Here is a 12795-nt window from a genome sequence, read left to right on the forward strand (position 1 = left end):
CAAGCTACAGGCGGTACAACAGGGTACTAGAGCCTCTATGGCAACCGTATCTCATCTTGAATTCAAGCTAGAGCTGGTACAACAAGGTACTAGAGCCTCTATGGCACCCGTATCTCATCTTGAATCCAAGCTAGAGGTGGTACAACAGGGTACTAGTGCCTCCATGCCTGTCATATCACATTTTGTATCCAAGCTAGAAGTAGTACAACAGGGTACTAGAGCTTCCATGCCCACTTGTATCACATCTTGTATCCAAGCTAGAGCCAGTACAACAGGGTACTAGAACCTCCATGCTGCCTGTATCACATATTGTATCCAAGCTAAAGGTGATACAACAGGATACTGGAGCCTCTATGACTGGCCGTATCAAATCTTGTATCCAAGCTACAGGCGGTACAACAGGGTACTAGAACTTCTATGGCAACTGTATCCCATCTTGAATTCAAGTTAGAAGAGGTACAACAGGGTACTAGAGGCGCCATGCCCGTCATATCACATCTTATATCAAAGCTTGAGGCGGTACAACAGGGTACTAGAGCCTTCATGCTGCCCATATCACATCTTATATCCAAGCTAGAGGCAGTACAAACAGGGTACTAGAGCCTCAATGCCCACCTGTATCACATCTTGTATCCAAGTTAGAGGACGTACAACAGGGTACTAGATCCTCCATGCCTGCCCGTAACATATCTTGTATCCAAGCTAGAGGCATCAGGTACTAGAGTCTCCATTTAAGGGTCAGTTTTCCACAATAAATTCTCCTTTTGCTCTGATATTGTAATCACTTATTTATATCAATGTTACAATTACACAGAGAAATTTTCATCCGATTCCAACAACTTCTTCTAGGGGAGGGATATTTTTACAATGAGTATTTATACAGCCATGTAGGAGTCATTCCTCTACGCCGGTAGCAAGTCCCGATAAATGGGGAGGGTTAGGTAAAGACCTGGTGACCTACCCTGTAAAAACCTCGCCTTGGAAACTCTATGAAAGAGCTCTCAAATAATTCAAATATGGTATCCGATGGCAGGCCCCCCAGGCCAAAGGATTCTCTAAATGCGACTGGGGAAGAGTGAGGTGTGAGTACAAGTAGTCAGGGTTTTCCTCATGACGCAACTGTGGGAAAGCCCTCGGGAAGCCCAGCTGCTGATGCATTTCATGACGAAAGGAAACTACTGCGCTGTACCAAAGCTCACATACTAGCAACATGGAATGTAAGGCTTGAGGGACAGTGAGGAGGGAAAGCCTCATGCGATCTGGAGCTTTATGTACATGATGGATGGATGATATGTCACTCTCTATGGAGCCCCATGGGATCTGGGAGCTTTATGTACATGATGGATGGATGATATGTCACTCTCTATGGAGCCTCATGGGATCTGGAGCTTTATGTACATGATGGATGGATGATATGTCACTCTCTATGGAGCCTCATGGGATCTGGGAGCTTTATGTACATGATGGATGGATGATATGTCACCTTCTATGGAGCCTCATGGGATCTGGGAGCTTTATGTACATGATGGATGGATGATATGTGACTCTCTATGGAGCCTCATGGGATCTGGAGCTTTATGTACATGATGGATGGATGATATGTCACCCTCTATGGAGCCTCATGGGATCTGGGAGCTTTATGTACATGATGGATGGATGATATGTCACTCTCTATGGAGCCTCATGGGATCTGGAGCTTTATGTACATGATGGATGGATGATATGTCACCCTCTATGGAGCCTCATGGGATCTGGGAGCTTTATGTACATGATGGATGGATGATATGTCACCCTCTATGGAGGAGGTTTTCTGGTTTACCATGATATGTTACAAAGGTCATTACTGGGTCAGATGAGATGGCACAGAGTGAGTTCTGCCCATTGATGGACTGGTTGGTAGCAGCAAATGATTGGCTGTAGAAAAATAGCGGGAAATGCCTGTGGTTGTCAGGCAGAATCTGGTGGCCTGACAGTGGCTGGTGATTGGTCCAGAGAAACAAGCTGGAAGGAGCAACAGTGTGATATGGAGGTGCAGAGATGTGGGCCATCATCATCTGGAAAGGAAGTAGCATGCAGCATCCAGGTGACCGCTCCCTGTTCCTGTCAGCTCCCCTCACAATTCCTGTCAGCTCCCCTCACAATTCCTGTCAGCTCCCCTCACAATTCCTGTCACAGCTTCAGATCATCTGTGAAGATGGAGGACCTTCTACAGCAGCTGATTGTCAGCAAGGATTAAGTGGACAGTGAGGAATAGCTGAGGAGATGTCTGGAATCCCCTGTGCTGCAGCTTAGGACTTGTCAGCAGCGCCGGCCAGGAGGAGCTGCAGAGGACATTGTGTGAACACTTGTATCAGAGGAGGACTTCTCAGTAGAGAACCACCAGTGAAGCGAACACAGGGGCTGCCTTTACCTTCATCCGTTTGGAGGCGACTGAAACCTGGCAGCGGGAACAGTGCCCAGCAGATGCCAACACCAGCAGGAACAGTGCCTCCAGATGCCAATACCAGCAGGAACAGTGCCACCAGATGACAACACCAAGTCCTGTACTGCTGTGCGTGCAGGGTACGGGTAAAGCTCTACAAGATGGCGACGGCCCCTCTGCCAAGTCCTGTGCTGCTGTAATGGCAGGGTACAGGTGAAGCTCTACAAGTGGTGAGACCCCCGGTAACTGGGTGGTACCCCTGGTTACTGGCACCTGTGTATAGAAGGATTTAGCTTGTGTACCAGTTGGGAGCGATTTCGCACTGCGGTTTTTGTGTTCGGTTTTTTGGCGGGCCGGAGCCAGGAGCGGGTCCATTATGGGGAAGACATGTGAATCTTTCCATTGTACTTTCTGCTCCTGGCTTTGGCTCACAAGGTGCTGGGCATGGGGGCCGTCGTGTGAGCACCCCCTAAGGTAGATTTGTCAGTTTTAAATGTGTTAGTGTTAACCCTTACTAGGCTGTAAAGAAAGGGCTAGTCAGGGGATGAGGGGGAAGGTATGTCTGCTTAACAATTGTGTTTTATTAATGGTATCATCTCTGACCTGAAACTGAGCTCTGGGGTGACTGGGCGCTGCGCTGAGGTGACTGGGCGCTGAGGTGACTGAGCGCTGAGGTGACTGAGCTCTGGGGTGACTGGCCGCTGCGCTGAGGTGACTGAGCGCTGAGGTGACTGAGCGCTGAGGTGACTGAGCGCTGAGGTGACTGAGCGCTGGGGTGACTGAGCGCTGGGGTGACTGAGCTCTGGGGTGACTGAGCTCTGGGGTGACTGTGCTCTGGGGTGACTGTGCTCTGAGGTGACTGTGCGCTGAGGTGACTGTGCTCTGAGGTGACTGTGCTCTGAGGTGACTGTGCTCTGGGGTGACTGAGCGCTGCGCTGAGGTAGCTGAGCTCTGAGGTGACTGAGCGCTGCGGTGACTGAGCGCTGCAGGAGACTGTTCTAAGGTAACTGTCCACAGTTAGCTCTGAAGTAACCACCGCTTGGTATCTGTCAGCTGTGAGATAACTGGCCACTGTATGCAGACTGTCAGCTCTGAGATAACCACTGTATGCAGTCTGTGGTTGAGGCGGCTGCTGCTGTTAATCAGATTTGGTTTATAGTTAATTGTTATTTTATAACTGTTAGTTTCATATAAAGAATCAGAATCTAATGATGACCGGAGGAACAGAGATGGTTAATAATGGTTACCGGGATTTTGGTGTTGCCTCGGTGTAACTAGTTAGGTGGTTGTTAGACATCCTTGTGGCACCTCACTACCTCGGTGTAACTAGTTAGGTGGTTGTAGACATCCTTGGGGTGCCTCACTACCTCGGTGTAACTAGTTAGGTGGTTGTCAGACATCCTTGTGGCGCCTCACTACCTCGGTGTAACTAGTTAGGTGGTTGTAGACATCCTTGGGGTGCCTCACTACCTCGGTGTAACTAGTTAGGTGGTTGTCAGACATCCTTGTGGCGCCTCACTACCTCAGTGTATCTAGTTAGGTGGTTGTTAGACATCCTTGGGGCTCCTCACTACCTCGGTGTAACTAGTTAGGTGGTTGTCAGACATCCTTGTGGCTCCTCACTACCTCAGTGTATCTAGTTAGGTGGTTGTAGACATCCTTGGGGCTCCTCACTACCTCGGTGTAACTATTTAGGTGGTTGTCAGACATCCTTGTGGCGCCTCACTACCTCGGTGTAACTAGTTAGGTGGTTGTCAGACATCCTTGTGGCGCCTCACTACCTCGGTATAACTAGTTAAGTGGTTGTCAGACATCCTTGTGGCGCCTCACTACCTCGGTGTAACTAGTTAGGTGGTTGTTAGACATCCTTGGGGCTCCTCACTACCTCGGCGTAATTAGTTAGGTGGTTGTCAGACATCCTTGTGGCTCCTCACTATCTCAGTATAACTAGTCAGTTGGTGGTTAGACATCCTTGGGGCTCCTCACCACCTGGATGTGTTCTTACATTTATGGGATCGAGGTAATGGAGCGGTGTGGGTACTGCCATGAGGGCTCATATTGGGCCGGTCTCATGCATTTATGGTTGTTTTAGTCAGAAATCAGTACAAATTCCTTGCATCCAGGAAATAGAGAGTTTCCTGCAATAGGGCAAGACTCCAGTGAGGCTCTCATATTATAAGTAGGCCCGGCTCATTAAAGAAGGCTCCCGGTACGGCCTATATGTGCATGAGTTAAAGGGACTCAGCTGTGAAGGGGTTAATAAGTAAATTTCAGTTATTTATGATCCTGAGGTAGTTAAATTGCTAAGCACACAGCTGAGGGCAGAGTTGCCGGTCATTTTGATACCCCCTCCCCCTTTTTTTCAATTTGAGGTTGTCCCCTCTAAGGGTGATGCCACAGACGGAGTCTATCTCCTCCCGGTTATTTATCATCTATCTTACCCCAAGCAGTTGTCTCTGAATGCTGAGGGGCTTCTGAGCTGCTGGCAGTAAGATATGCATCATGTGACTATATTGGCTTTATTATGGCCCTTCGGTCATGTGATGCATTATTCGGATAACTTCTTATTGGTTGGGGTGGTAATTCTTTGGGTTTCCGGTTTGGCGTTACTGATGGGATCTAAGGATCCTACTATTATTTAGGACTATCCTCATTTTTAGAGTAGGTGGGAGGAAGGAATCTCCTGATGCGGGTGTAATACACTACTTAGATGATTGTTGTTTATGGGGCATCAGGGTAATGAGGGGTGCACAAGTTTTAGAGGGCATGTGGTCAGGATGGAGGATTTTGGGGTGCCGCTGGCGAACGGAAAAAATGGTATGTCCCTGTACTCGGTTGGAATTTTTAGGTATTCAATTGATAGCATTGCGATGTTTTTTCTAATTTCCAATGTCAGGGGTGTGTAATTTATAAGTTTAATTAGTCAGACATTATGTATGAAGGATGATTACATGGACTGAGTTACAGCAGTTAGCAGGCGGTCCTGTTCGGCTTCACAGGTGATTATTATTGGTCGCAGGTATTCCCGCAGGTTATGTGTGGTGATGTGCGGCTGGAAGGCCCATACATCGCATGCGCAGATGTCAAGGGAGCTAAAGCAGGATCTAGTGCTATGGTTGGTATCTGTGACTTTAATGGTCAGTCAGCTTGGTGATGGGAGTTTGTGGAAGCGGAGGAGTTATCATTAGTGGATAATGGTTATGGAGAGATTGTTGGTCAGAGCCGGGCGGCAGGAGTTAGTTCGTATACTAGTCAGATTATGTCTAACATATAACCTCTTATTGAGGGTTAGGGATGGTCGGTGTGAGATTAATGCAGCTGTTATTTCATAGTCTTATTTGCTGATGCAGCAATTCAGGGAAGAAGAGTCCAACATTTAGGATGCAGCTCATATAGCTCAGTCTGGAAGGTATTGTCGGGTATGGCTTTCTTTCAAAGATGGTATAACCTCGTACCTATTAATTCTGTTTTTCAGGTAGAGCGATTGATCAGGGGCTGTAAGGCAGTAGTGTACGCCGCTGATCAGGGGCTGTAAGGCAGTAGTGTACGCCGCTGATCAGGGGCTGTAAGGCAGTAGTGTATGCCGCTGATCAGGGGCTGTAAGGCAGTAGTGTATGCCGCTGATCAGGGGCTGTAAGGCAGTAGTGTATGCCGCTGATCAGGGGCTGTAAGGTAGTAGTGTATGCCGCTGATCAGGGGCTGTAAAGCAGTAGTGTATGCCGCTGATCAACGCTCTGCTATAGCATTTAGCTTACTAGGGAAGTTGGTAAAAGTATTGCCTGAAGTGTGTAGATCGGCATATGAGGTCCAGCTGTTTAGATGTGACTTAAGGATGTGTCCAACCATGGGAGCTTTATAATAATTAAAGACAAAATGGGTAAAGCGGCGTGGATTCGCTTGTTTGCTCATTTTCATGAGAATATATGCCTGGTTAGGAATTTGCAGGTGTTGATGTGTCTGTGCCCGCAAGCACCAGGTTCTTTGTTGATCCATGTACCCTGTTTCCCTGGAGATAAAACCTGCCCCGGAAATAAACCCTAGCAGGATTTTTCAGGATTTTGAGGATGCTTGAACTTTAAGCCCTATTCCAAAAATAAGCCCCAGTTCCAGTTAATAAAAAAAAAAAGTCAATGTAAATAGTGTCCAGGCAGCTATACATGGCAAAAGTAAGATCTTATGGAGCAATTAGTAGAAGACCCTGTCTTGTTTTCGGGGAGGCAGGGATGATGGCCAGTCATCATCTCGCTTTTAATGTATAATGGTGCTTTAAACTGTTTACAGGTGCGGTTTTATTGAAGAAAAAGGTAGACAGATGGGGCTTATATCGGTTTAAGTTGTACATGCGCCTGAATAATATGGTGTACTAATTCTTCTTTCATTCTAGGAATTAAGAAAAGTATTGTGTGGATTGTTGGACCCTCCTTTGTGTACTGGGTTTGGAGAACGGCAGCGGATCACTGCTATTCCAAAAATTTGGGATTGTACAGATCACGGTTTGACATTTTTGTGCGGTAATAGATGTATGAGGTGGAGTGGATTAATGGCTGAACTGATCTATAAAGAGTCACGTGGGCTTAGAGAGTCATGTGGGCTTGGAAAGTCACGTGGGCATAGAGGGTCACGTGGGCCCGGTCCAGATGTTTTATTTTTACACTTAAGGGTTAATGACATAGAAGAGAACACATTGATGTGTCATGGGACATTGAAAGGGAGATGTGGAGCATTAAACAAGGTTCCGGATACAGTGATAGTTTTTTCAGATATTGTTCCTCGATTCTTATGGTCATTGCCGAGGTCTGTATATAGCGAGAGAATTCAGAGAAGGGTTAACTAGGTGGTAGAGAGCTCCATGCCAGGAGTGGATTTTTATCTTTTTAGCTATGCTAATATGGAAGGTTTTGTTCCAGGCTTCCATAGGAATGATCTGGTAAACTTGGCAGAGATTGAGTTGGATATTTTTAATATGGATTTGTGTAGATGATTGAGGAGGCTGCGGGTGTTGGGGGGGGCATGTCATTAGTGGATGCCATGGCCTGGTGGGGAATTGTTGCCCGCATTAGGCGGGTGGGCAGGTAAACTTGGGGAGAGTTTGGTGGTGGTAAACTCGTGTCTGTAAGAGAGTTTACATGAACTGTTATGGTTATTGATTGGTTAATAAACTTGGGTCTGTAAAACAGGGTTTACAGGAAGTGTTATGGTTATTATTGGTTACATTTCTCCCCAATGTTTGTAACCCCGTTAATAAACACCGCGGCCTTCTTTATCCAATATTGGTGTCTGTGTCGGTTATTTATAAGAGTTTGGTAAGGTTTTAATAAAGCGTAAGATCCCATGTAAGGCTTGAGGGACAGTTAGGAGGGAAAGCCTCATGGGATCTGGGAGCTTTATGTACATGATGGATGGATGATATGTCACCATCTATGGAGCCTCATGGGATCTGGAGCTTTATGTACATGATGGATGGATGATATGTCACCTTCTATGGAGCCTCATGGGATCTGGAGCTTTATGTACATGATGGATGGATGATATGTCACCCTCTATGGAGCCTCATGGGATCTGGGAGCTTTATGTACATGATGGATGGATGATATGTCACCTTCTATGGAGAAGGTTTTCTGGTTAACTATGATATGTTACAAAGGTCATTACTGGGTCAGATGAGATGGCACAGAGTGAGTTCTGCCCAGTGATGGACTGGTTGGCAGCAGCAAATGATTGGCTGTAGAAAAATGGCGGATAATGCCTGTGGTTGTCAGGCAGAATCTGGTGGCCTGACAGTGGCTGGTGATTGGCCCAGAGGAACAAGCTGGAAGGAGCAACAGTGTGATATGGAGGTGCAGAGATGTGAGCCATCATCATCTGGAAAGGAAGCAGCATGTCGCCCTCCCTCCCTTAGGTTTGTCGCGGTGTAGTTAATGGGGGATTGTCGCCCGCATTAGGCGGGTGGGCAGGTAAACTTGGGGAGAGTTTGGTGGTGGTAAACTCATGTCTGTAAGACAGAGTTTACATGAACTGTTATGGTTATTGATTGTTTTACAGGCCCAAGTTAATTAACCAGAGTTTACAGCAAGTGTTATGGTTATTATTGGTTATATTTCTCCCCAATGTTTGTAACCCTGTTAATAAACACCGCGGCCTTCTTTATCCAATATTGGTGTCTGTGTCGGTTATTTATAAGAGTTTGGTAAGGTTTTAATAAAGCGTAAGATCGCATGAGCACCAATGGGCATGTATGTTGTGTTTTTTTTTTCTTCTCTAAACAAGGACCAAGAAGTTACTTGATGTGATCGTTCCTCTCCATAGGCAGACTGTACAACTCCCTGTACACATGGGGAGACTTATTGCCAAACAAAGAAAATATTTTCTGTGCTTGTAGAAACAAGCAAATCAGTTGACGATGGAATCTATTAGTTAATTATAAAGGAATTGTGTCTTTTGTTTGTTTTTTTCCCCTTCTTTCTAGTGGAAAAATGCTCAAATCTATTGCTGTGTGTTTCAGGTGCGCTGTTTGAGAGATTATGGTGAATTTGAAATTGATGATGGCACAACTATCCTTCTAAAGAAAAACAGCCAAGTAAGTAGTCTCAGCTTTCTTGCTTAAAGGGCTTCTGTTAGCAAAACCCCTTCTTTTTAGCTCTACTCTGCATCCCTGTACATTCTAACCTGTTGAAAGAAAACTGTTAAACAAACAAACAAAAAAAAACTAAGTTAACTTACCTAATCCTGTAGTATTTATTCCCTCCCTTGTCTACCTGCCGCGTGAGGGGTCCTCTCCCATTGGCACCTGTGCGCCGACCTGGCCGCGTCTAACCTCTGACGTCCTCGTCAAAAAACAAGTTGCTGTAAGCTAGCTCAATACGTATTAGTTCTGATTACTTTAAATTTAGGGCTTCTTCATATGAGCAGATTTGTGTGCACAATACACGGTGACTAGAACATAATGGATGCGTTCTTTCCCATTTTTGTGTGCAAAAAAATAGAACATGTTCTACTTTGTGCGCATTTGAGCATCAAAGGGCCCCATCGAAGTCTTTGGGGGGATTCACAAAGGAATGTGTGAAATACACCAGAAAGCTGTAGAGAAAGAACACATCTTGACCTCATAAATAGCTTTTTCAATCATATGAATCCTGCGTGCGCAAGAAAGTACAGTACAATGTGCCGACACGTGTGCAAATCAAACTCGTTAATGGCACAGCAAACTTGTTGTGCTGAAGCATGCGCATTTATGTATATGCTTTGTCTGAAGGAGCCCTTAATTTCGAGTTTTGGGCAAGAAGTGTGTCCTTTTGAGTTTGGTTTATGTAATTACAGACTTGGATTCAATACCTGTGAGATATGCAGTTATAGCTTTCCAACAATCAGTTCCATTGGAACGGTCTTCAGTGTAGGTGATCTGATAACTAAGTTACTGCGTGTGATCATCCTGTGCCCCATACATAGAAAGGCATTACCCTGTTGGTTATTTGGTTGCTATGAGCAGCCATGATGTTTGTATATTAGCTTTATGTATGAAGGGCTCTAGTTACAAACTGAAGCCACACTAGCGTGCTGGACTCGTAACTCGACTGATATGGGTGGTGAGAAACGGACCCCTTTGACTTATGTGGGCTGCCATTATGATGGAAAAATAGTGTTGCATGCAGTAGTCTTCCTGAGAATGGTGAATGCTGCAATGGAGGTTTGTGAAGGAACCTCCAGCGTAGCTGTGAACATAGCCGAAACTAACTTCCAACTTTTAACCTTAAACAACATCTTGGTCAGAATGAGGAGACCCCATCATGATTTGTAGCTTTGGGCTCACTGTCTTTGGTATCTGCGGCATAAATATACATGTCACATACAAAACTGTACATATTTTATGAAATAAGATGTATACAGCTGTCCAAGAAAGGAAATGGTCTATGTACAAATGACTTAGATGTTACATATACGGTGTGATATACACAACTTTTCATTATATTGTTACATGGATAAGAAATATAATGCAATCTGTTACTTCCAATGAAGGTTATACAATCTGACTTGGGGTTGGAATTATATACATAGTTTGAGCCTTGTCAGCTGGATAAAGGGAGGGCAGAAGTAAAAATGTGACTACTACACAGGGTGACATCCGCATACAGTATTACCTGTTAGGGACTAGACCAAAATAAATTTTTTATAGTTCGTTTGCAGCATTAACTTTGTAAAGGAGTTCATTATACAGAACATCTTACTGCCATAGGGAGAGGGATAACGAAGGTCACAAAGGATAGAACAATGTCCAAATCATGCCACAGCCTTGTTTTCCCTTACAGCAGACCGTGGCTCTATGAGCTGAACCTGCCTTAGCTTGTGTGATGCCACATTGCAACCCGAGAGACCTGGCTAGAGCCAGATCTTGGCCTATATCCATCCTATTGGAATTTGACATGATTGCTCTTGCCTTAAGGTGAAGCACTTCAACATGCAAAGATGTACCGCACAATTGTACAATGGTTTATGGCACCTGCTGCATATACACCATTGTAATATATACCTTGTATTTACCACACCCTGATCAAGCTGTATTTCAGCTACTACTTGGGGGGCACTCAGCATTATGTGGTTGCTGAATGTGTCTGTTGTGGGATGGCCCTTTGCTTATTAAAGATATAATACAGATTTTTTTATACCTTGGAGGGCTCCCTTATTTAATTGGGTTATTTTCTCTTTGTGCAAGCTACACAACGGGCTGACATCATAGTACTGTTGCTGGTAGAAATCGGGCACTATTTTCCAAATCTTGACAAACCCTTTAATAAAGCAATCTTAACGGAGCATTGTTTTTATACTGACACAGGACAAGATCCAGCTTCTATATACTGTGCGGCTACAACTATATTGTCCCCTATTCTATGCATGCATTGCTTTATCTTCTGTCCAAGCTGGGCTGCTTAGCAGAAACCAAAAGGACCGCATTAGTCAATAGGATCCATTTGGTTCGGCCCTGAGCCATAGGGATTCCCCTTTCCTGCTCCTGGAACAGAGCAGGCAAGCGGGATCCTGAGTGCAGATGTGAAACCACCCTAACAGAATTTTGGTGTGGCTTCTTCAACATTAATGCAATATGTAAACGATGAAGAGTAGCTCGGACCGGGGAGTCTGGTGTTTGTACTTTAAAGTAAGGTTAAAGTAAGGTTACATGCACACGAGTGTAAAGTTTGTGCCAGAGATTCATTTGATAAGTCATCCCATCTGTGTGCTGAATATGGACCATTGACGTGTGCTAATCTTGTCCAAAAATCAGACAGGACATGGTGTGATTTATTTATTTATTTTTAATTACTGCACACACCCTATTCAAATGAATGGGTACCATTTCCCTCTGATTTTTGGTCTGAAAATTGGAAAAATGTTGTGTAAATGCATGTACCCTAAGGCTGAGTTCAAACTATTGTTCAAGGGCTATGACATAAGCACAGTTAACACTTATGTAATAGCGCTAAATGCCAGGCTGCCAGTGCTTGTCTACTAGCAGTCATAGGCCTTCCAACTCCATCAGGGGCACACAAAAACTGAAATCCTTATTGTTCCAATGGTAGAAACAAGCAGCATCAGCAGGACCCTCCTTAACAGGAGATATATTATAGTACACGCACACTGCCTCAGTAAGTGGTTTCAGTGCTCAGTTAGGATTCCTGTATATAAAATACCATAAACCCCCTTTTTACCATTGCTTGGAAACTAGTCAATGTTAGACATTTCTGGGTATATTTAAAAGAAAAAAAGTACAGGCCGCTCCACCTTTGGTCTGTTATGGACAGGAGAATACAGATTTACATTTATGCCATTTCTAACAAGATGTAAAAGAAAGACCTTACACTTTGCTCCAACTACAGTGTTGCACGGGAGATGTACAGGCTCAGGCAGGGGCCATGGGGGGAGGTTGTTCCCATTAAAGCATTTTGTAGATGCAGAATCGGACACCTATTAAAATCCTATTACAACGTAGTGCAAAATAGACCCAGATCAAGGAATCCTTATGAGAAATTCATGACAGAAAATGTGTAAGTATACATCGTGAGACACCAAAATGTGTGGACGAGTCCCTAGAAGTCACAGCAAGAGTAGGATTTTGCTCTACTTGGGTATAAAACAGTGCAGAATAAAATAATCCCAACCCCATCTCAGCAGAGACAAGCCCCTATCTGTCACTACTACCCTTTTATGCAATTTGACCTCCAATGACTAGTAGATGACAGCTATTAAAGTTTCCAGGTGATCAGAAGGTGGCGACTACTACACTTTCCTGACCTCTAATAGTTTTGTGCAGGCCGCCCTTTATCAGACATGTCCTATAAGGCCTCACTCACACAAGCATGTTTATGTGCGTATGGTTTCACATG

The sequence above is a fragment of the Eleutherodactylus coqui genome, chromosome 3, assembly GCF_035609145.1.
Source record: "Eleutherodactylus coqui strain aEleCoq1 chromosome 3, aEleCoq1.hap1, whole genome shotgun sequence".
Lineage (NCBI taxonomy): Eukaryota > Metazoa > Chordata > Amphibia > Anura > Eleutherodactylidae > Eleutherodactylus > Eleutherodactylus coqui.